At 36.7% G+C, this 26,616-nt stretch overlaps 1 protein-coding gene and 1 non-coding gene across 2 annotated transcripts in view; one reads left to right on the top strand and one right to left on the bottom strand.

The window, feature by feature from the left end:
* LOC138708102 (uncharacterized) overlaps window positions 1-26,616 on the top strand; it is a 186,653-nt gene that overhangs the window by 143,629 nt on the left and 16,408 nt on the right. The gene's annotated exons all lie outside the window — the stretch shown is intronic.
* Window positions 12,881-12,952, bottom strand: TRNAN-GUU (transfer RNA asparagine (anticodon GUU)). Its single transcript has one exon. It is a non-coding gene; the product is annotated as a tRNA-Asn (tRNA).

Raw genomic sequence — 26,616 nt, 5'->3', positions numbered from 1 at the left:
AATATATATATATATATATATATATATATATATAAAATACTGTTGACACCCGTGGAAGATATTTTGCATAGAAGTTGCGAAGTACGGGCGTTCGAGCAGTAGGACAAGGACTGAATGCTGCACAGGTTTGCTGTATATTGTGCGGAAGTTCTTGGGACTATTTCTTTGAAAGCAGGTAGTGACTATTTTACAAGTTGAGAAAAATACCTTCAAGTAACGTTCTTATTGCTTCTACAGGGACGTCATTTTATTTTTACTTCAATTTTTATTTCACCTGAGTTTTTGACTGTACTTCAATCCCACCCCTTCTACTAATGAAGTTCATCCGTCCTCCACATAGATCCAAGGCCGCATATAGTCATAGTAGCGTTACGGTCATAGTAAACAGTACGTTCCAAAAATATGTTCGCGTTTTCCAGTGACGAAAGAGCTTTCAATATTGCATCATTTTCCATTTGCCTACGTCGCATCCCGGTTTCCCCCACCAGCTTCTATTCGCCTCTCTGTAAATGCTAGTGGCTGGGCTGTCTTAGCTCTTTTCTGGGAACGTTAATTTCTGTTAGGAATTGGACGTCTACGTAATATTATGCAACTGTTTAAAATAAATTAAATAAAAGGGCCTCGTTAAGTAATTAACTGTCATGTGATTTCCTCCCTTTCTACGACGCTGCGACGTAACCACTTGTACGGACAGTAGATAGCATGTCTGAGTAATTTTATCTTTTCGGATCGGGTAGAAGTGAAGATTGAATTTACATTACGTAAGGTCTCTTTTATAGGGTAGGTACAGAATTATTTCAACATTAGTTACTGATACGAAGTACGAACCTGTAATTGGAATTCCGTACAATAGTCTGTAGTGCGATAATATGCACAAAAGAACTGAAGCCTGTATCGAAATGAACGGCCACCATTTTCAAAAATGTGTTTAAATATCCATATTGTAATTAATTTTCAATTTAACTTCATTCTCTATAGTGTACGCTAATGTGTTGTAGACAGTATAATATACACTGCATAATGAATACGTCCGCATGGAAAGCTCAGCTCGTGAGTAAAAACACTTATTGTTAATACTGTATTGTACTTTGATTAAAAAAAAATCTAATGAAAATTATGAGACACAAAATCGCGATATTTCCTAGTTTACGTAAATGGATGAACTACTTTTCTTCCCTCCTATACCTAGTAAAGTGATTTGTTTGTATATTACGCCAGTATCATCGAACTCCAGTCGTGGAAGGAGGTAGCAAACGGTGTTTCCAGTTCTTAATCGTTGATCCAGAGGTGTAGCCAGGTTAATATTAGAAATGTTAGTAAAAATAAAATGATGTCCCTGTAGTAGTACTATGTAAAGGTAAAGGCTTTTAATAAAACACTCTAGAAAAAAATAGGATTATAATATAAGGTACAGTACTAAGTTTCTTACACGTTTAATTCCGTAGTAAAGAAAGAAAGAAAGAAAGAAAGAAAGAAAGAAAGAAAGAAAGAAAGAAAGAAGGAGCAACAGAAAGACTGTCGGATAATCCGCCGATCGGTTAATAAGGTGACGGATAATCGGGGTTCTACTGTATTTAAAATTATGTACGTTAATTATTTATGTTTCGGTCCGCACGCCATAAAACATTGTACAGCCCTTATGTTTATCAATGTCCGCAGTACTCCGTAGAAAGACAGAGGTCGTACCTCGTCTCGCACACGGACCATTCCTGTGTCTATTTGTGGAGTTACACCGTAAGTGTTTTGCGGGTCACCCTATATAAAAAGCAGTAGGAAAGATAGAGCAGAAATGCCTAACACAGTCTCTCTGCCACGATATTACATTGTTAAATTACATTGACAGCCACCGGGTCTGCTCCGCAAGCTGGGGTCTCCAGGTCGCAGACTTTCATATTCTTCATGCTCGGTTCAAATCTCATAACGGCACGAATTGTACAACTTCGTTTGGTATCATTCCCTAGTTCAGCTAGGTCTCCAAGAAGGAAGACTGATCATCTCCATGTAGCCATTACGGGATTATTGAAAAAGGAATTACACTTAACTCAATTGTTTAAGGGGAGCAGGCACTGCCTATCTCGACAATCTTAAATTCAGGTACGCATAGCTCAGAAACTACTTGAGATAGAAAAACAATTTTTAACAACACTTATCAATCTTAAAGTCCTCTATTTTTAAAACAAAATGTATTATTGTATCTTTAAAATTGTGGTCTCAAAAAAATAACATGTGATTAAAATTAAAAAAAAAATTAGGTCACAAATTTTTATCAATTATAGGAATTGAATGTACTTAATGAAATTATCCTAATACATAGATAAAGATTATAAATATAACATGTAAAAATTTCAAATCTCTATGTTCAATGGTTTCAGAGCTACGCATACCTGAACTCTGTGATTATAACATTGTCGAGATAGGCAGTACCTAAGTGTACTTATACTTGGTGTTCATTTCAAAGTGTGTCACGACGTCACTTTTTTATTTTAGTTGGTTATTTAACGACGCTGTATCAACTACTAGGTTATTTAGCGTCGATGAAATTGGTGATAGCGAGATGATATTTGGCGAGATGAGGCCGAGGATTCGCCTTAGATTACCTTGCATTCACATTACGGTTGGGGTAAACCTCGGAAAAAACCCAACCAGGTAATCAGCCCAAGCGGGGATCCAACCCGCGCCCGAACGCAACTTCAGACCGACAGGCAAGCGCCTTAACCGACTGAGCCACGCCGGTGGCTTCGACGTCACTCAACAGCGATTTGAAGCGAGTTTCAGCTTTTATGTCAGAGAAGTTGCCTATTAATCAAGGCGTTCAATCTGAACTTGAGAACGTGTACGGTATAACTTGAACGTCGTAGCAACAGATGGCGGTCTGTACTGTCTGTGTATTACCATAACCTTTTTCGAACTGTGTTTTGCGCGGGCAAATCGTACGCAGGGTATTTGTTATCATCGTTTGCGTACGGCAACATTCCACAATACAAATCAAATGCTCCGTGTCCATGTTCACCGTCGAAGTTAATGTCAACAAATACGTAAGTAATCGTCTTAACCCTCTCCCCATATCTCGACAGTAAGAAAAAACCCACCTCAGTACATGTTTCCAAACAGTTCACATTCCTGCCACTACCGGCGTTACCATACGTATCGGTAAGTACTCTTCAGAATGAACGCCGCACTTGCTAGGCAACTTCTCTGAAACATAGGTAATACACCTCTGCGGAAGTGTAGGAAGATTCAATTCTCTAGGCTCATCGACTAGCCACATGACGGCATACAGCGAGCCATGACACACTTTGAACTGAACACCCAGTATATGAACGTATGAAAAAACCATCTTCTTTTTCTTCTGCCAATACACAGTTTTGGGTTGCTTCCCGTCTGTGAACTACAAATGGAATTGGTCCGTCCAACGTCGGTGAGGTCTGCCTAAATCTCTTCGTCCTCGTGGATGGTAATACAATAGTCTCTTTGGTAAACGATGTTCAGGCATCCTAAGAAGGTGGTTTCTCCATTTACGTTGATAATGTTGGACGTCTGTGGTCATCTCCTCAACTTCCCACTGATTTCTTATGTAACACCTATCACTGACTGTAGAAACCTCATTTCTGATGCGTTGATTCTATTTACTTACTTTTGCCGCAGTGTCCAACATTCACTGCCATATAACAGACCTGGTTTTGATATTATATTGTGAAATCGGATTTGGACCTCTTTTCGCATTTGTTTTCCAAAGTTCCTTCTCAAGGTAACATTTAATTGATTATATTTCAATATATTTTTATTTATGATAATTATACAAAGAAATATGACTTTTTAAATATATAAAATCTGTCACTTGTTCTATTATTTCGTTGTCAACCACTATTTTTGCCCGCACAAGCTTTTTGCCATAAAGTGCCATTACTTTCGTCTTTTCAGTTGATATTTTCATATTGTATCATTTTAAAACCATCTGTAATTTAAAAACAGAGCGTTGTAATTAGTCTTCAGTTTCTGCAAACAAAACTCATTATTAATCATTATTAATCTGCTAATACTCAAACTGTAGATGCAGGAAACATACTTATGCTTATCACCGAACAGAAGTTAAATTTAACAATAATTGTTTATTACAGTATATTAAAACATTTTCCAACTCGACCAAAATTCGATTCATTCGTTCATTCATTCATTTATTTATTATCTTCCATAGATCTTACATGAGCAATGAAGCTTTAAGATGTGGAACAAGTCAAAATTTTACAATATTACAATTACATTTTTACAAATTTTTACAATATTTTACCATTTTTACAGTTTTACAATCTAGTAATTTTCTACAATGATGAGGTGAGGTCCGAGGATTCGCCAAAAAATTACCCGGCATTTGCCTTTTGTTTGGGGAAAACCTCGGAAAAACCCAACCAGGTAATCAAATCAAAGGGGGGAAATGAAGTGATGCCGAGGACTCGCCATAGACCATCCGGCTTCAGTCCCACGGCTGGGGAAAACCTCGGAAGAAACCATTCATTGAGACCAAAGGGGGATCCAACCCAAGCCCGAACGCAGCTCCGGATCAGCAGCCCAGCTAGTCTGCCGACTGAGCTACATCGATGGCTCTACTAAAAATATACAATACATAGCCAATCAGATTATTAAATTTACAAACGCAAACGATCATTCATCAGTTGACCTATATGTATAATACAAAACAAGTAAGTTAATTAAATTTAAGGCATAAACAATTCAATCAGTTGTGATATACAGAAATTGATAATACATATCATGAAAACTACTTCAAATTACAAACACAAACAATTTATCAATAGAGCTATACAGATTACAATTCAATTTAAAGCATCGGCCAAAACTATATAAACATATACAATACAAAGTAAGCAGATTAATTCAATTTACAAGCATTAAGCTATACAAATTTGTACAATTAATATCAAGTACATTAATTCAATTTATAATCATAAACAATTCATCAGTTCAGCTATACAGACTAAGGTGGGTGCTCCTGTTATGGCCATGTTCCTGATATGGCCACCCCGCTATTGTGAGTTAGTTAACCAAAAAATCCGCTAAATTGCAGCATCATCCAGTAAAAGGCATCCTGGTATGTCACTTGATCGTTTTCCATCCAGTCAGGTTGAGCAATATGGCGTCAGTTGCCTGTTTTGCGGTTTTCATGTGACCTCTTCTTATTTGTCTCTGGTAAGTCTCCTTTGTTTTGTGCATGTTTGTCAAAGACTTGTTTCATGAAATCCATCGTACTCCATTCAGTTTTTAATGTTCTGTTGATTGGCGTTGTAGTTGATGACGTATCCTTTACGAGTTGTTCATAATCAAACGATTTTCGTGAAAGATTACCTGCTCCTGATATGGCCATATCAAATGCACCATGGCCATATCAATTTCATTTCACTTTTATTTCTTCACCTGACAAATTTACATGCCTTATAGCTGGGATTACGCAAAAATTTTGTATTTTAAGAAAAACAATTCAATTTTTTACGGAAAAACCTGTTTTGTCTACACTTTTGAATTATAAAAAAGATTATCAAGTGTCATTTTTATTCATTTTACACCAAAATTATTTAATTTTAACACAACTGCGCTATCAAACTGAAAACAATCACGATTTGTACAACTTAGAACAAGGGTGGCCATATCATGTGCACATGTTCCTGATATGGCCACTAGGTAGACTTTTGGAATTTGGGAATTTTTGGACAATTAAAGCTATTTTTATGGGGAAAGGGAATTGTTTTAAGAAAATCCATTAGACGGAGAACGAGTAAGAAAAAAGTAGCTTACATTTTGTTTTCAAAATGGCGGCTAGAAAAATTCTCAAACCTTATCGTGGCCATATCAGGGACACCTACCTTACTATACAATTTAGCGCATACACAGGGACATCATTTTATTTTTACTTCAATTTTTATTGTACCTGAGTTTTCTAATGTACTTCACTCCCACCCCCTCTACTAGTAAACTTGGAACCGTTCTCCACACAGAACCAAGCGTATACAGTCAAAGTCGCCTTGCGGTCATAGTAAACACAAACAGTACTGAGTTAGTGAGTACAGTATGTTCCAGAAATATGTTCGCTTTCAATATATTTAATCATATTCTCGTGCAGGTACTGTCGTCGTTTGCCTATGTCACATCCCGGTTTCCCCCAACGGCTGCTGCTCGTCCCTCTGTAAAGGGTAGTAGTTGGGCTGTCTTAGCTCTTTTCTGAAAACATTAATTTATGTTAGGAATTGGACGTCTACGTAATATTATACAACTGTTTAAAATAAATAAAAGGGCCTCGTTAATTAATTAACTGGCACGTGATTTCCTCCCTTTCTACGACCCTGCGACAAAACCACTTGGACGAACAGTAAATAGAATGTCTGAGTAATTTTATCTTTTCGGATCGGGCAAAAGTGAAGAATGAATTTACAGCACATAAGGTACTCTTTTATAGAGTAGGTACAGAATTATTTCAACATGAGTTACTAGTACGAAGGACGAAACTGGTAATTGGAATTAGGTACAATAGTCTATAGTGCAATAATTTTCAAAAAAAGAACTGAAGCCTGTATCGAAATGAACGGCCACCATTTTCAAAAATGTGTTTAAATATCCATATTATGTTTATTTTTCAATTTAACTTCATTCTCTATATTGTACGCTAATGTGCTGTAGACTGCATAATGTAGGCTAACTGCATAATGAATATGTCCGAATGGAGTAGAAACACTTATTGTTAATGCAGTACTTTAATTTCATTAAAGAAAAACCGAATGAAAATTATCAAACTCAAAATCGCTTTATTTCCTACTTTACGTAAATGTATGAACTACTTTTCTTCCCTCCTATACCTAGTAAAGTGATTTGTTTGTATTTTACGCCAGTATCATCGAACTCCAGTGGAAGGGTGTAGAAAACGGTGTTTCCGGTTTTGAACCTTTAATTCAAAGGTATAGCCAGGTTAATATTAGAAATGTTAATAAAAATAAAATGATGTCCCTGTACAATTCATCAGTTGAGCTATACAGACTACCATTCAATTTACAGCATATACAATTCATCAGTAGAGCTAAATTCAAATAGTTAATCGATTAGATATTTTGATCGATCAACAGTACTAATTTTAAGTAATTTTACCTGAATATTGTTTGAAATTAAATTTAAAAAATGTATGTATGTGTATATATAATATATATTATATATGTTATATATATATAATAAACTAAACCTATCATGCGTAACCTGCTGAACAAAGAAGAGTGTTGATCGCCGAGTTAAACGGCGTGGAAATGATCCCCTTAGAAGGACGCTTTAAATTGTGGTAACAAGTGGTTAACATTAAATACAAAGCAGACAGACTTGCTTCAAGTGTGAGCTTTGGTGCATGGGATTCGCCTAATACCAGTCCTTTGCCTACTCCTCTACAAAGAAGCATGCATGAATTGCTTGAAGTATTGATTTTGTACGTGTGAGGTTGGATGTAGCGACTCCGATCACAAATCAGAAGGGAGCGGATTAAACAATCGGATCTTCTCACTCACGTAACGATGCTTATTCAATAAAATGCCTACGCATCACATTATAGTCACTCTTAAAGTAGAAGTTTGTTTATTTTTAGAGTAGGAAGAATAAAAGCTGCAAATGACTAATGGCCCGTTTCCTCAAGTAACATTTATTCGACTTAACAATTCTTAAGTTAACAATCTGTTTATTTTTAACATTTTCTTAATGTGTTTTCCATTATGTTATTCGAGGTAATTTTGCTCAAAACAATCAACATTTACCTACATTTCTTAGCACTATTTTAACTACTCAGTAGCAATTGGTAATGATTTTGCACATATGTAACGCAATTTTTAATTGGCTGAAATTATTCTTTAAATAATTCTCTATTGAGTAGAATGAATAATGAAACATATATAAAATCAAAACCTGTAGACCATGATCCATAAACGAAAAGTTGACAGATTTAAATTGTAGGTGACTCGGGTTGGATAATAATATTATAAAGTCAGTTTCTAGTTCTAATGCTAAAATATGACTTCCTTTTTTGAAAAATCTCAGCATTATAACACCTAGGTGACAATATAGGAATGTGGGTGTAGTCAATTGTACCCAAAACCTTATTTTACAGGGTGTTTCAAAAATACGGGGCATAATTTCAGGTATGTATTTCCCACATGTAGACAATCAAAATAGTTCATTACATGTGTCCGGAAATGCTTTATTTCCGAGTTATGGCCTTCACAACATTGGAATTCACCGGAACGTTTTTCTTTCCGCAGGTCGTTGCCGTCAAAGGAGACATTAAGAGGGCACTCTGACTGTTCATTCTGAGGCGAAGGTTACATTCAGTGTTGTGTAGGCGTTAGACTGTGCGACATGTATTCAAATCAAGAGGTGGCAGAGATACACTTCATGTACGGTAAGGCGGACGGCAATGCTGCGCTGGCTCGTCGTTTGTACCAGGAGAGGTACCCACAGCGACAACGTCCAGATCGGAAGACATTTGTACGTCTCCATTACCGTCTGTACGAGTATGGAAAATTTAACTCTCCTGGTTTGGGAAGGGGACGACCAAGATCTACAACTCCAGAAGTACAGGAGAAGATTCTGGAAGCTGTGAACATGACTCCTTCTATCAGCACACGAAGGGTAGCGTTGCAAGTCAATGTTCCTCATACGACTGTCTGGAGACTGTTGAAAGAGTATCAATTGTATCCTTATCCTTTGCAACGTGTACAGGCCCTGTCACCAGCAGATTACCCTGCACGAGTTAAGTTCTGTCAGTGGTTCTTGCAGCAGTGTGGTGTAAATCCGAACTTTCCTGCCTTAGTATTATTTACAGATGAAGCACAGTTCACACGAGATGGCATAACAAATTTCCACAATCAGCATGTATGGGCGTATGAAAACCCACGTGCAAATATTCCATCTCATCACCAGGTGCGGTTCTCCCTCAACATGTGGGCCGGTATCATTGATGATCGATTAGTTGGACCCCATGTACTTGTAAACAGACTTCGGGGCAGGCGTACACAAACTTCCTGGAAAACACCATACCTCATGTTTTAGAAGACACTCCACTGATCAATCGTCAACACATTCACTTCTTGCATGATGGCGCTCCTGCACACTTCAGTCGTACGGCTCGCCGGTACTTGGATCGAAGGTTTCCTGATCGATGGATAGGTAGAGGTGGCCCAATTGCTTGGCCTCCACGTTCACCTGATCTGAACCCTCTCGATTTCTACTTTGGGGCCATTTAAAATCTTTGGGTTATTCGTCTCCGGTGCCTGATTTGGAATCCCTTCGGAATCGAATTGTGGCATGTTCTGAGGACATACGCAATACTCCTGGAGTTTGGGATCGTGTTTGCAGGTCAATGAGACATCGATGTGAGGTCTGTATTCAAGCAGGAGGTGGACATTTTGAATATCTGTAATGACAACGACCTGCGGAAAGAAAAACGTTCCGGTGAATTTCAATGTTGTGAAGGCCATAACTCGGAAATGAAGCATTTCCGGACACATGTTGTAATGAACTTTAGTTATCGCACTTTTGAATTGGACGATCGATATGCAGATGAAATTATTGGGGACCATCAGTGTGGTTTTAGGCGTAATAGATCAACTATTGATAAGATATTTTGTATTAGACAGACAATTGAGAAGAAATGGGAGTATAAGGGTACTGTGCATCAGTTATTCATAGATTTCAAAGAGACATATGACTCGGTTAAGAGAGAAGTTTTATATGATATTCTTATTGAATTTGGTATTCCCAAGAAACCAGTTCGATTAATTAAAATGTGTCTTAGTGAAACGTGCAGCAGAGTCCATATAGGTCTATTTCTGTCAAATGCGTTTCCAATTCACTGTGGGCTAAAGCAAGGAGATGCACTATCACCTTTACTTTTTAACTTTGCTCTAGAGCAGCCGTGGCGAAACTGTGACTCACGAGCACATTGTGGATCGCAATGATAGCTGTACATTACTCTTGCTTCCTACCTCCCCCAACCCCCACCCTCTCACTCACTGGAATCAAACTGCGTTCCATTCGTGTTTATCTCTGACCTGCGAGTGGCGTATCTTAGCAATATCTCTCTCGAAACCATGTACCTCTACAAAATCGAAAGTTTCAAGTAGGATGGGAGGACGCATTTTTTTGCTGCCAATATGATGAGAATATTAAAATAAGTATTACGAGGAAAACGGTTGTATAACATAAAACGGCATTATACTACATAATAATAATAATAATAATAATAATAATAATAATAATAATAATGATGATAATAATAATAATAATAATAACAATAATAATAATAATGGCTTTATTTAACCTGGCAGAGTTAAGGTCTTAAGACCTTCTCTTACACTTACATGTTACTTACATGTTACTCATGAAACATTAAAAGGTTAAATATTATTATTATTATTATTATTATTATTATTATTATCATCATCAACATTATCATCATCATCCCTGTACGTAGATTCTTTTTAAGCAGATGTACGAATAATGCGGTTAGATCTTCAATTTAATCTCACAGATTTACAATGTGATGTGAAATGAAAGCTAGATGTAAGGACTTGACAAATGTTGAACTTTTTAAATCTTTGCCAAAAAATAAATATCCGAAGCTTCGTTCTTTCGCTTGCTCTGTTGAAGCCATGTTCTCTACAACTTACGTTTGTGAAAAATTACTTTCAACAATGAAAGTAGTAAAAACCAAATTTGGATCACGACTGACAGACTAATACCTTCGTGATCACCTACGATTGGTAGTAAGTGAAATAATTCCTGATTTTGAAATTCCATCGCAGAGACATTCTGAAGACAGTTAATAGGTTGTGATAATGTGTCCTATGTTTTCTTATTCATTACTTTCTTCGTTACACGTACTAAATATTGGTTTATGCTCGACCATGCCGAAATGTAGTAATTATACACCTGGTAGCAGACCTTTAATGCATGTCACTAAAGTACACCTACTCATTAAAGGTCAGATTTTTCAGCCAATGACGACTCAGGTTACAACTGTTCAGCCAATGACAGGTCAGCTTTCTACCGTTATAAAACCGCAAGTATCGATTATTCTCGGATATGCAATCGAAAGAGAATTAGCGAAAAGTCACGGAGGCTGGAAATCCAATGCTGTCGCAGAAGGTTATGTTCTGTTACTATAATAATTAGCGTTAATTGTAAATAATATTCAAATAAATTCAATTTGTCATCTCGTTTTTCAATGTCTAATTTTATTTCAGTGTTATCTCTGTGTAGGTTCTTATGGCCTAGCAAGGTCAATGTGGACATCTGTTCCTCGGAAAAAATCAATACTTTCGCGTCTGCGCACGTCTCACAACATACAAGGTCAAGGTCAGATACAAAGAAAATTAATAATATCAAGTTAGAAATATGGTAGAGCATAAAAAGTCGTATGAAACTCGCCTATAATGGTAATTAAGAAGCTCGTATGAAAATTATGAAACTCGCTTGCGCTCGTTTCATAAATATCCATACTCGCTTCTTAATTACCTTCATTATAGGCTCGTTGCATAATGTACTATTATAAGTTTAAACTGTTTAAAATTATATTTAAGTGCTTGACGTAAGGAAAATGAATAAGTCAGACAGTTGTTTCACTTCCCCATCGGGTTTCCGTCTCCTTCCATAGGTGCTGTGCACGAGTATTACACTTTTTGCTACATAGAACATGAGCTATTCGCTCTGAAAATCTGCAGAATTATTTCACTTCCACCCTGTATATTTAAACTCTTCAAATATGAGACTCACTGCCCTTTAGTCTTGCTTGGATTCTCAGGCGCATTTAGTTGTCGAGAAATCCATCAGAAGCACAAGCTGTGTAGTCTGCACATTGTTACGCAGAATGCAGTGGGGACACAAACTGGTCCGTCCTGAAACATGGTGCACAAGCCACCTCTTTTATTTGTAAACTCCTGACGTGTTTTGGAGGTAGTTAGTCAATTTATTTGCATAGTAATGAGATTGCTTGTGGTGGTTAATTGCTATAACATGCCCCGCAGTATTATTCTCATCAGTTGACAACAAAACTCATGAATCATTCATGGAGATCGCGGTATCTCCGCATCTTCCCCATTTGCTTCATAAGAGCTTGCTTCCTTCCCGATTGTTAAGAGGTTTCCGTACTCGATACCGATACAGATATCACGATGGTTGCGAAATGCCACAAGAACCGAGAGCAATAAATGTGCTTCGGATACTGTAGATCAGTGTTCCGCAACCTTTTTTTACTCACGGCACACCCTAGACAGGCCTAGACTCAACACGGCACACCAAAATTTTAATCCCCTCAAAAACATATGATGTGACTTTCTTAATATAATTACGTAATGTAATCAAATTTACTATTATTATTATTATTATTATTATTATTATTATTATTATTATTATTATTATTATTAATCAGAAAGGACTGTATAAAGGATCTCGGTATACATCTTGATTCTAAATTGTACTTTCATGACCATGTTGATCATTTATTTAATCATTCACTAAGAATGCTTGGGCTTCTTAGGTCTATTACTTATTCCTTTTCCTCTCCTGATACACTACTTACATTATATTATGCTTTAGTCAGGTCTAAATTAGAATATGCATCGGTTGCGTGGAAGTCTATTACTTCTACTGATTCGGCTAAACTAGAAAATATCCAAAGAAAATTCATTTCTCTTTGTGCGTTCAGATTTGTACCCAATTCCTCTTCTTTAAATTATGAACTATCTAGTAAATATTTTAACTGTACCAGTCTGTATTCGAAACGTCAGGATATTGCTTACACTTTCTTTAATAATGCTATTAATGAATAATTTCGAGGGAAAAATTGTTCCGGAGCCGGGTATCGAACCCGGGACCTTTGGTTTAACATACCAACGCTCTACCACTGAGCTACCCGGGAACTCTAACCGACACCGATCCAATTTATCCCTCTATATCCACAGACCTCAAAGTGGGCTGACAACCGTCAAGCAACCAACTTCGAGTGCACACTAACTCCGTGTGACTTAAATTGTGGTTTTCTGTTAACGAAGAGTGACGTGTATTATGCAAATCAAGATTTCAGGTATAACTCCCTGTAAATTTGATTTGAATAATTTCGAGGGAAAAATTGTTCCGGAGCCGGGTATCGAACCCGGGACCTTTGGTTTAACGTACCAACGCTCTACCACTGAGCTACCCGGGAACTCTAACCGACACCGATCCAATTTTTCCCTCTATATCCACAGACCTCAAAGTGGGCTGACAACCGTCAAGCAACCAACTTCGAGTGCACACTAACTCCGTGTGACTTAAATTGTGGTTTTCTTTTAACGAACAGTGACGTGTATTATGCAAATCAAGATTTCAGGTATAACTCCCTGTAAAGTTGATTTGAATATCATTCGGTGTCGGTTAGAGTTCCCGGGTAGCTCAGTGGTAGTGTTGGTACGTTAAACCAAAGGTCCCGGGTTCGATACCCGGCTCCGGAACAATTTTTCCCTCGAAATTATTCAAATCAACTTTACAGGGAGTTATACCTGAAATCTTGATTTGCAATGCTATTAATGGTGTCATTGATTGTGATTCTTTTATACATAACACCTACCTTAGAATTGCCGTGAAAGGTTTTCGTGGTCAAAGAATTTTCTTCACTAAATTATTTAAATCCCTTTCTCCAATAGCCAGGTGTATTAAAAGTGATAATTTGCAAGATCTGATTTGATTTTACTTATGCATGATATATCCTTGCTTGTTATTTAATATCTTTTATTATTTGTTAGATATTGCCATTTATTTTGTTGCATTTGGTGAATGATTAATGTTGATTGATTGTATTTCATCTCACTGCCATTTTCTGTCATTCATTCTCATAATCATTTGTTCTGTTTTGTTTTGTTTTTTATTTTGTGCTAAACTGTAATTGGCTTTATGATGTTGTTTTGCACATTAATATTCGAAATAAATAAATAAATTATTATTATAAAACAGAAATCGACTCTTGCATTTATTAACAATTTATTAACTTTAATTTACTGTAGAAAATACACATTTCTATTACCAGTATTAAAGTAAATAACTCCACTCACACTTTCAAAGTGATACTTGGCCTGCTTAGCTGCACATAAGTGGCTGATCCGCGGCGGAATTGTTGACAGTGCAAGCCTGATTTTTTCATCGATGGATTTGAGTCTCTCCCTCTTTAATGTTTCAATTTCAGTTAACGTCGAGAAGCCGAGTTCACACACATATGTAGTTGAAAATGACAATAACGTATTAACTTTTACTACTTCGTGCATCACAATTTTCAGAGGAGATGGCAAAGACTTAGCATCAATGGCTTCGGGGTGAATGAGACAATGGTCACTCCATATGTTAGGATATACTTCACGTACTTTAGCCACGAATCCTTTCTTAGAAGCGGCTTCATCTGTAAAACGCTAACGCAACCCTGCATGTAAATTCATTACGGACCACAGATTAATTAGTTTTTTTAGTAGGTTATTTTACGACGCTTTATTAACATCTTCGGTTATTTAGATTCTGAATGAGATGAAGGTGAAAATGCCGGTGAAGTGAGTTCGGGGTCCAGCACCGAAAGTTACCCAGCATTTGCTCGTATAGGGTTAAGGGAAAACCCCGGAAAAAACCTCAACCAGGTAACTTGCCCCGACCGGAACCCGGGCCACCTGGTTTCACGGCCAGATTCGCTAACCGTTACTCCACAGGTGTGGACGATTCATTAGTTGTACGAAATATTTCTTCACCGGTTCCTCGCTCGGGCACTTCTTTGCACAAAAATAAAAAATGCAATTACATCCCCATGAATGTATCGAATGTAGGAAAGAAGTTGTGCGTGACCGCTAATGTCGGTGGACTCGTCGATCTGAAGTGAGAACTTCTGACTGCTCTTTATTTTCTGCTTCATAATGTCTTGGATGTCATTGGCCGTGTCACTAACTGGGCGGCTAATTGTGTCAGCAGAGAGAGAAATTTAACTTCAATTAATTTTATTATTCTTTTACAATAATAGGTAAAAGTTCGCGTCACACCTTTCACCTTGTGGAGGCACACCGGTTGCGGAACACTGCTGTAGAAAATATAAAGAGCACGACGACTGGCGAAAAAGTGATAATGGCTAGGTAACAAACAATACTACAATTCCAATTAGACCTATAACATGAATCGGTTAGAGTCATAACTCATATGCTCCAAAAAATGAAAAATTGAGATACCGTTATATTCCCATGCAGATATCTGCGTAGAACACGATTCAGAGGTTAATTTTTCACATTTCTAAAGCTGGTCCACACTATATAACAAAACACGTTATATAACAAAGTTATATATGAGGGGGATCCAGGAAATAACGACCGTTTTGTTGTAATAATTAAAAAATATATATTTATTTGAAAAAACAAAGTCTGTTACATAACTGAAGCTTCCTTTACTTCTCTACATAATCACCATCTACATTTAAACATTTGTCGTATCTGTTCACTAGCTTTAGAATTCCCGTGTTATACTCCTCTGCCGCCAGTTCATTAAGCCAGGTGTTCACTGTCTTCTTCAACTCTTCATCACTTCCAAAACGCGTAACACCCAGAAAGTTTTTCAGCTTAGTGAAAAGGTGAAAATCGCTAGGAGCAAGGTCTGGACTATAGGGCGGATGATCAAAGATTTCCCAACCGAATTGATCCAGCAATTCTCGAGTTGAAGCAGCAGTGTGCGCGTGGGCGTTGTCGTGAAGAAGCACAACTCCTCTCGAAAGCATTCCTCGCCTCTTGTTTTGGATGGCTCGCCGTAGTTTTCGTAAAGTCTCACAATAACGATTTGCATTGATCGTAGTGCCCTTTGGCGTGAAATCCAGCAAAAGAACACCTTTGCGATCCCAAAAGACAGTAGTCATGACTTTTTGTGTTGAGAGTGTCTGTTTGAATTTTCTCGGTTTCTTGGGTGATGAGGGATGATGCCACTGACGTGATTGGCGCTTGGTCTCTGGGGTGTTGTGAGACACACAGGTCTCATCACCAGTCACAATTTGATCAAGAAAGGCGTCTCCATCTGTGTGATATCGCATCAAGAATGTCATGCTGAGGCCATTCTCTGAGTTTTGTGTTGGTCACTCAGTTGCCGTGGAACCCATCGTGCACAGATTTTGTGGTAGCCAAGATGTTGCGACACAATTTCACCAAGCAAAGAACGAGAAATGTCAGGAAAGGCAATATGCAATTCGTCGAGTGATGTGCGCCTGTCTTGCAAGATTCTGTCGTTCACTTTAGTCTTCAGGTCTTTTGTGATGAGTGATGGGCGTCCGGGTCGAGTTTCATCGTGGACATTTGTTCGCCCATTGTTGAACATTTCGCACCATTTTCTCACATTTCTTTCATTCATTACAGTATCACCATACACTTCTGCAGGTTTCATATGTCGGGCATTCAAAAATCGAATCACACTCCTCACCTCACAGTCGGCGGGATTATCAATCACGTCGTTCATTATGAAGTAACACAAAATGCACAATGGCGACTTGTTGCAACAGTACTCACAACACTATGAGAACACATGTTAAGGAAGCCAGTTGACCTTCAAACAAGGAAGGGGAGTCAGCTGCGCGGCGGGTATTCGCGAACGGTCGTTAGTTCCTGGATCCTCCTCGTAACTTGTAGAAAAGGGAAGAAATGTTATGTAACATGAGTTTTTTGTGTTATATAGCAAGTTATATGTTATTAATCGGGTGTCGGTAAAGATCAAAGGATGTTATAAAACATCGTTATATAACATGTTTGCGCATCATGTAACTTGTTATAAAACACACCCGCTGCATAAAACGGTACGAGCTGAGTCTTGCTGGAATCATCAAGTCATGTGTTTTGCATTATAGCGTAGTATCTTATATGCATTCTCTGTGTGCTTGGCGTGATTAGGCCCATTCAACTGTGTTTGAAGTCAACTTGGCATAATGTAGTGCAGGCATGTCAATTGATGTCCACAGGAGCAAGCCCGCTTTAGAGCCCAGGAGAGCCTGAGCGCTTTACAGCGGAAAGGAAAGAGACAGACGAAAGAGGTGGTATATGCCGCTTGGTCGAGCTATATTCAGGGATGGCCAGTACTGATCCAATAGATAAAGGGAAGAGAACTTATTAAAACTGTATCCATGTTAATTTTTAGATTTGTCTGAGAAGTATAAGTGCATTATGAGAATGTAAGTTTTAATTTTAATGCTCATTTTTCACAGGTTTGATTTTTTTATTCAAAAGAATTATTTTCTTAACTTTTCGTATAGAAAAGTGATATTTTCAGGTATAGGCCTATTTATTTAGTAGCCTTACAGAATGTTTTCGTAAATCTAATATACTCTATATAAGTATTACTGAAGATAGTGTATTGCAAATTTTGAAAATATTCGCATGGAAATTGTTTGTAAGGAAATGAATTAACAAAGCAACTACTGTTACATCATAAGCAAAAGATATGTGCCCATGTGTTGTAAAAATGTCAGCTCTATAGCTTCAGCAGATTTCGAGAAAATAATTTAATATTCTGATGATAGGAAGTTCCTCACAAATATCACCTTAAAAGCATAATGCGATAAGTGTTTTGTTATGTAATATTAGTTACACTTAAAACAGATACAGTACCTAGGTAACTTTGCTTTGTACTGTAATATTGTTTTGATTAGTTTATTGATTACTTTTGTAAGGCTAAAGATACCATCAATATAAATTCCAACTTATCATGTCATACTCAATCTCTTTCTTTGGAATATCACTTTCTTTATGAATGATGTGTTTCATCCACTTAATACAGTATAATATTATACTACTATGGAATTTAAGTGAATATTCCTTCTTAACTCTCTATTATGTTATTAAGATTTAAAACACAAGTGCAGTATTAGGAAATCAATGTTAGTACTTTTGTTTTACAGGCAATATAGATAATATTAAACAGAAAGAAGCCATATAAAAATAACGACATAAAATTTCACATTCCGTTTGAAGTTTGTGCACCACTGTTTTCTTAATCCAACAGGTTGCTTACTCATATACACAACCCTTCCTCTTTCCATACTTAGCGCTTGCTGCCCGCGCACGACGTCAAGGTCAGAAAAATGCGCTTGCTTTGACATCACTGATGTAGTAGAACAAGACTGCAACTTGTGACTTAATTGAGCTCTTCAGAGAATAACGGATGTTATGGGATCCGACTGATATGGACTACAGAGTTGTTTTCGATCTCTGATAACGAATTTGAATGATATCATGTGCGTCAGGAATCACACGACATGACAGCTGAATTGCGGCGAGAGGTGACAGACCAGTAGTGAGTGATTTCATAATCAGAGTGCACGGTGTATCACAGTAGCAATGCCCAAGAAAATCGAGCCTTTTTGGAGGGGTACATAACAATTCTTTCCGATGCCAAGTACAGTTACGTGAAAATCATAGGAGCTGCAAAAAACTTGCTTTCGTTATTTCCAAGAAAGGCATCTCGTGTGTACCTAATAAGACTGGCAAAGCTCGGATGGGATTAATTACAGAGTGGAAAAAGCAAGCAAATCCCCCCCGTCACAAGTCGCCACACTCCACGAGATGATACAAATTAATTCCATTCGAGCTTTACCTATCTTATTAAGTACATAGAAGATGCCTTTCTTGGAAATAACGAAACCTCGTTTATTGCAGGCTTATTTTATTTTCACTTAACTGTACTTGGCATTGGAAAGGGTCGTAATGTACCCCTCTCAAAAAGGCTCGATTTTCTTGGGAATTTCTGCTGTGAGTCGCCGTGCACTCTTGACTGTGAGATCACTCACTACTGGTCTGTCACCTCGCGCCACAGTTCAGCTGTCGTGTGACTCCTGACGCATATTATGTCATTCAAATTCGTTATCAGAGGTCGGAAACAATCCTGTACAAAGCCAGAAATAAGAAACAAAATTTTTGAAACTTCCATCACATCGAAATTCTCCTGCCAAGGTTATTCCACTGTATTGTTTCCTAGCTCGTAATGATGGTCGCACCTAACATTTTCGTGTACAAGGCCTACTACATCCTGCCAGAATCAAACAAGCAGCAGCAGCAAGAACTACATCCTCTGCACTTGACGCCATTTTCAAACGTGAAATTTAATTTATCGAGTTATATAATTTGCTACAAAAATTGTATTTTGATACCAACACAAATATAACATATAGCAAGTTAAAGAAACATATTGCGTATAAAGTTTGTTATATAACATGTTTTGTTATATAGTGTGGACCCAGCTTTACATGATGCTTGTATAAGTAGGCGACAAACTTCCCGGTTTCTGTCAAAAGTCTCATGATCCACTGGATCTTGTGAGTTCTGTTGTATAGCGCTTCTCAACCAATCACCGATCAGTATTTCCCTCTCACTTGTTGTCTAGAATCAAGCCCCTACAGTCTCGGCTGCGCGAAACGAGGAAACCGGGGCAAATTGAACGCTGCGCTTGCCGCCATATTGTTGGAGAGCAGACAAATAATAGCAGTGCGTAAATCACGCAATTTAACGCTGTGATGATCTAAAATTGACATATTATGGCCATTTTCGACGTTTAACGTATAATTAGGACGAAATAAACATATTCAAAGTTTCATTGATATGTGTTAGAACATTAAAGAAAAGAAAATACGTATGCAGCAATTTATAGAAAACATACTGATACATCCATAAATAGGCCTACACAATACACATTATAGATTGTACAATTTTACGATAATCAGCAAATTGTTAGGTTTCAGAGAATCTAAAATTATATTAACATATTAACTCTTAGATCACAAGACATAAATATATGCACCTTGATTACACAAGTTCTTGTTATAATCAAATTCCTAAGTGAAATAAATATCCGATAATCAGTATAGACTTGTTGTTAAGTTTTAGAGAATCAAAAATAAATTATATTACCGGTACTTTTAGACCACAGGACATAGGTAATCTGGCAAAATATAATATGCGAAGGTAGCCAAATTACATTGAATTCATTCTTCAATTAATAAAGGGAATGCTATCAATTATAAAAAGTATCGGTACCTAATACATTGCAAACAATAGGTAACGTGAAGACCTAAAAACTAAACAATCACTTTATGCAAGATAAAAAAACCACATACTTTTTATGTGTGGATTTTTTACATATTATATTTTTATTTTAAATAAATAAAATAGATATATTATCATTGCTTGCGGAGTGATGGTACATAATTTTTATGCACATATGCAATATCAATAAGATGCCATTCCTTGCTTTTGTTAATAAAATATATCCGGCAAAATGTAAAAGAGTTATTTATAGGTGAACTCTGAATCATAAATTCACAAAGGAGGCTTAGCTATTATAGCTATTTATTTATTTATTATCTGTATATTTATTTATCCATATATGGATCTTGAATGAAAGTTTATTACCTTGCAGATAAATTCATTTACATAATAAAAACAAAAAGTTATCTTTCCACTAATGTTTTAACATCTGATGTGTAAGTCTAAATAATTCACTCAGTGGGATTTCTCTACAGTCTGATATACCTGTACTAACAATTAAGTATTCTTTATTGTCGTAAACTACTGATTGATTTTTAATGATATTGATATTGTAACAACAGATATAATATTATATCGTACCTTTTGCAAATAGCTTGGAAAATTAAACAGGGATGGTATTATCGCCGCGTTCTCATGGTTAACATTCGGCAGGTCTTTGAGCGGCCTCATGCGTTCGGCAGATCTTTGAGCGGCCTCATGCGTTCGGCAGGTCTTTGAGCGGCCTCATGCGTTCGGCAGGTCTTTGAAATTAATTGTATTATTGTTTTCAATTTCTTGTGTCGCCGCTCCAATCACTCGCCTCAATTTCAATAATGCAACCAATAAGCCGCTTCAATTATTATTAAATGGCACTTACTTGTCTAATCCACGTAGACTAAACCCGAGATTGCAATGTCTTGTGCTGAGGACGAACATTAAGGTATGTGATTAAAAATTATTATTAAAGAGTTATTATTAAGAGTTAAGAAAGCCAACGTACTCGTATATGAAATAATAATAATAATAATAATAATAATGATAATAATAATAATAATAATAATAATAATAATAATAATAATTTAACAATATAACAAACTAGTGCTTATTCTTATCGAGAAAGTAGACGTGACAACGTGACGCTTAGAGTGAAACCTACAGAGCAACAATCGGTCGGCAAAATTATTTTTTTAAACCACACCGCACGTTATTGTATGATACCGACATGTTAAGCATGAGTCCGCGGCGATAATATATCATCTTTCAAAATTATATTGCCATTACTTTCACACTATTCACTAAAAACACCCGAGACAACACAAATCGTGTTTACCGCTCTATTTCTACCAGTAGCATGGCGGCGTAAACATGCGCAGACTGGTTTCAATTTTGGACAGCACACCAGCGCTCTGTGTGAGTCTAGTATACTATTATAACGTCTTTGTCTAGAATAGAGTTGTGGATGAGTATCTTACATGTACCTTGTTATTTTTATAAATATGAGTGAATTTAACGGCTATAATTGATCATTTTGTAAACGTAATATTATGGAAGAGAACGTATTACAGGTTGGAGAGAGAGGACGACCAAGGAAATGTATAGCAGCTCCAGAAATAACGAAAAGAAACCAGGCCAAATTATTAGCAAGGTTAATATTCTTTTCTGATTCTGCTTGGCTCCTACTGATGTATTGGTAAATTAAGCAGGATCGAGTGTTTTATCACAATTTTAATATATTCAAGTTCTACATCTACGTCATTGATGGTGCCGTGAATAATCATCAATTGGACAATACTGAACATATGTGCGAATTGATGGAAGCAGATATTAATTTTGTGATATAAAGGAACGTACAGTCGAGCCGTTCTTATTTCCGGCAGCAAATCACACGACAGCTTCTGGTCAGCTGACACGCTGCTTCACTGGCAGTGGTTGTCGTCAAGGTTATGCAGACGCAAGAGGAGTTATTCTACTCCTCTTGTGCAGACGACTTACCGCTTCCCGCTCACGGTGGATGTTACTGCGTTGTCAGGTCTACCCTTGTACTCTTAACGAAGTTTTAGCACGTCTAGTCTTAAACATCGAACGAAAAATTATTTCCTACGATAAATAATTAGTAATACATAATATTATATATTATTGTTATTGTTGATCCTAGCATCCCAGGACACAGAAGACTTATCATGTTGTGCTATAATTGGTTTTTCCGACCATTTGAAGTAACGATTTTCGTAAATACAGAAACAATATTAGAACTTACTAAAATGGGAGAAAGCTGTAAAATATAAGAAATAAACATTTTTTATGTGAATGAATAACTAAAATCACACAACCTGTAAATTGAGTAAAATATGTTAGTATTAAAAATTTTGTCATGATAAGTCGTTGCTACATAAAAAAAAATTACACGAAGAAGCTTGCCTACCGGTATTGTTCAATTTAGAGGTGCTACGCTTAGATCGCTACAGTCATTGTTGGTACCTGCCGCCGCCATAGTTCTCAGTTTTTCTTGTTCTTTGCCGGATTGTCCGTACTTCTCTGTCGTTATTTGAGAAACCGTGCACTTGTTCACATCACACGCATCAGGTGTTCTTTGCACCACTTGCATTAAAGGCAATAAACTACCCTTATCTTCACGTTCATTTTCGAAATAATCTCTAACGCTAAGAATCATTTCTCTGCTTTGCGAATTGATGGTCTTCCGACTCCGCAGCATTATGATGCTCAAAACTCAGCGATAACACAGCACTATATATAACAACAATAACACTGCACTACCGACTTGTTCGACAACCTGCTATTAGAAATGCGTTCGTTCACTATTGGCTTGACAGAGATTTAGCAACACCGCTATTGCCTACCTTCGTCGCGCCAAAAGTCGAGAAGGCGTGGCCACGCCGGAAATAAGAACGGCTCGACTGCAGTAACGAAAATTTGAGTTTTGATAAAATTTATAATCAGTATTTCTTTTGTAGGTTGTAAATTGAGGGTTCGACTGAAATAAGGGGAAAACCCGCTTTTCTAAGAAAATTTAGTTCTTTTTTTTCTCGTCTCTAGAATGTTCTGTCATAATTGCAATAACTCTGGCAATAGCTTAGCCCGCTGGAATTTAAATTTTCACAATAAATTCTCAGACTGTTTTGAGAATACCTAATTTCCGTATTCCAAGATTTGTGACTTATCCTTCTCTCTGACTGGACCCCTCAATTTATACTGTACTATATTATTTTGTAAAATGTACTCATCTGAAAAATTTAATAATCGGACACCTATTCTTTTACATTATATTATGCAAATCTGGCTTTCAGGTAGAAGCTCCCTGTGATGCAGGCTTGAATAATTTCGGTGTCGTTTATAGTTCCTGGGATGGCTCAGACGGTAGAGCAGTGATGTCAAAGCAAGCGCATTTTTCTGACCTTGACTTCGTGCGCGGGCATTAAGCGCTAGGTATGCTAGGAGGAATAAGCACCCTGTTGGATTAAGAAAACAGTGATGCACAAACTTCAAACGGAACGTGAAATTTTATGTCGTTATTTTTATATGGCTTCTTTCTGTTTGATATTATCTATATTGTCTGTAAAACAAAAGTACCAACACCAATTTCTTAGCCTAATATTGCAGTTGTTTTTTAAACGTTAATAACATAATAAAGAGTAAAGAAGGAATATTCACACAAATTCCATAATAACTACAACTATGCTGTACTAAGTGAATTAAATACATCATTCATAAAGAAAGTGTTATCCCAAAGAAAGACGCTGAATATGACATGATAAGTTGAAATTGATAGTGATGGTATCTTTACCCTTGTAAAAGTAATCAAAACAATATTATAGTACAAAACGAAGTTGTCTAGGTATATGTTTTAACTGTAACTAATATTACATAATAAAGCTCTCATCGCATTATGCTTTTAGGTGATATTGGTGCGCAACTTTCTGTTATCAGAATATTAAATTATCTCGAAATCTGCTGAAGCTATAGAGCTGACGTTTTAACAACATATAGGCAAATATCTTTTGTTTGTGATGTAACAGTATTTGCTTTGTTAATTCATTTCCTTACAAACAATTTCCATGCGAATATTTTCAAACATTTTAATACACTATCTTCAATCATACGTATTTACGATATATTAGATTTACGAAAACATTGTTTTAGTACCTGAAAGACTACTAAACAAACATATCTGAAAATTTCACTTTTTTATTTAAAAAATTGATAAAATATTCCTTTTGGATAAAAAAGCAAACTTGTGAAAAATGGACATTAAAATTGAAACTTATATTCTTGTAATGTACTTATACTTCTCAGACAAATCTGAAAATTAACATGGATACAGTTTTAATAAGTTCTCTTCCCTTTATCTATTGAATCAGTGCTGGCCATCCCTGTTTATAGCTCGACCAAGCGGCATATACTACCTCTTTCGTCTATCTCTTTCCTTTCCGTTATAAAGCGCTCAGGCTCTCCTGGGCTCTAAAGCGCCCGCTTGCTCCTATGGGCGTCAGTTGACATCACTGCGGTAGAGCATTCGTGCGCTAAGCGAAGGGTCCCGGGATTGATACCCGGCCCCGGAATAATTTTTCCCTTGAAATTATACAAGCCTGCTTCACAGGGAGCTTCTACCTGAAAGCCAGATTTGCATAATATATTCGTTGCTGTAGGTACGTTAACAGAAAGCCACAATATAAGTTACACAGAATTGTGTGCACTCAAAGTTGGGTTTGGTGTCTTGTCAGCCCATTTGAGTTGTGTGGGTATAAAGGGAAGAATTGTGAAGGTGTCGTGTATAGTTCCTGGGGTAACTCAGTCGGTAGAGCATTTGTGCGCTAACAAGCAAACATTCTGATGGAGGCAGATAAAAAAGTTATTTTTTTTTCTTCCACCATCATAATAATGTCAAAAGAAGTGCTTAAACAAATTTTGGCCACTCGACCGCAATTACGAGGACCGTAAAAAAACAAGTTCGCCATGGGCCGTTTACAGAAAAAAACACAATTTCATTGAACAAATTTATTGGAACAGGCACAGCAATTGTTGAGCTATTTTTTCAACATAATTTCCATCGGAATTGAGACATTTCTCATATCATGGGATCGACAGAGAGAGGTGCAGACGCAGTCTAACGCTGGTTCCGATCTGAGGCGGCTGACTTCTACGACACAAAAATTGATCCCATGGTATGACAAATGTCTTAATTCCGGTGGGGGATATGTTAACAAATAGCGCAAAAATTGCTGTATCTGTTTCAATAAATATTTCCATGCAATTATGCATTTTTTTCTATAAACGACATCAGGGAAAATCACTTTCTGGACGGCCTCGTAATTGCGGTCGAGTGGCCAAAATTTGTATAAGCATTTCTTTTGACATTATTAACATGGTGGAAGAAAAAAAAAATAACATTTCTGTCTGCCCTCATCAGAACGTTTGCTTGTAAGCGAAGGGGATCGATACCCGGTCCCGGAAAAATTTTTCCCTTGAAATTATGCAAGCCTGCTTCACAGGGAGCTTCTACCTGAAAGCCAGTTTCGCATGTTTCATTATGTTTATAATTTCTTTAATATAAATTGTTTTACTTAACACTAAACTGTAATTTTTTAACTCTTAGAATTACATGTAACTAAACACATCTACAATCGGGATCGATACCCGGTCCCCGAACAATTTTTCCCTTGAAAAAAAAATTAATGAATGATAATCATTGATATATTAAAAATAAAAATCACGTTCTATGGATGTTATATTTTAAGAAAGATCATATTGTGGAGAAGAAAAAACAGTCTTCTTGACAATCGGCTTTTGAAAGTGGCCGTTGTCTGACAGTTCCTTTAAACACTTTTTACAAAATAAGTGGGATATAGTATTATGAAATAAAATACCTTGCATTACAATACACAACACTGTACATAATACTATAGTAATAATAATACTAATAATGTTTTATCAATGTTGACCTACATTCTTCATTAAAGTTTAAATAGTAAAAATGGCGTATTATAGTGTACATAGGGTAAATAATATACATTGTAAATATTAGTATAATTGTTAATATAGGTCAGTTTCTGTCAGATGCGTTTCCAATTCACTGTGGGCTAAAGCAAGGAGATGCACTATCACCTTTACTTTTTAACTTTGCTCCAGAGTATGCCATTAGGAAAGTCCACGATAACAGAGAGGATTTGGAATTGAACGGGTTACATCAGCTGCTTGTCTATGCGGATGACGTGAATATGTTAGGAGAAAATCCACAAACTATTAGGGAAAACACGGGAATTTTACTGGAAGCAAGTAAAGAGATAGGTTTGGAAGTAAATCCCGAAAAGACAAAGTATATGATAATGTCTCGTGACGAGAATATTGTACGAAATGGAAATATAAAAATTGGAAATTTATCTTTTGAAGAGGTGGAGAAGTTCAAATATCTTGGAGCAAAAAGTAACAAATATAAATGATACTCGGGAGGAAATTAAACACAGAATAATTATGAGAAATGCCTGTTATTATTCGGCTGAGAAGCTTTCATCATCCA

The sequence above is a fragment of the Periplaneta americana genome, chromosome 10 (assembly GCF_040183065.1).
Source record: "Periplaneta americana isolate PAMFEO1 chromosome 10, P.americana_PAMFEO1_priV1, whole genome shotgun sequence".
NCBI classification, from domain to species: Eukaryota; Metazoa; Arthropoda; class Insecta; order Blattodea; family Blattidae; genus Periplaneta; species Periplaneta americana.
The sequence above is the reverse complement of the archived record's forward strand: the minus strand, read 5'-3'. Positions and strand labels throughout refer to the sequence as shown.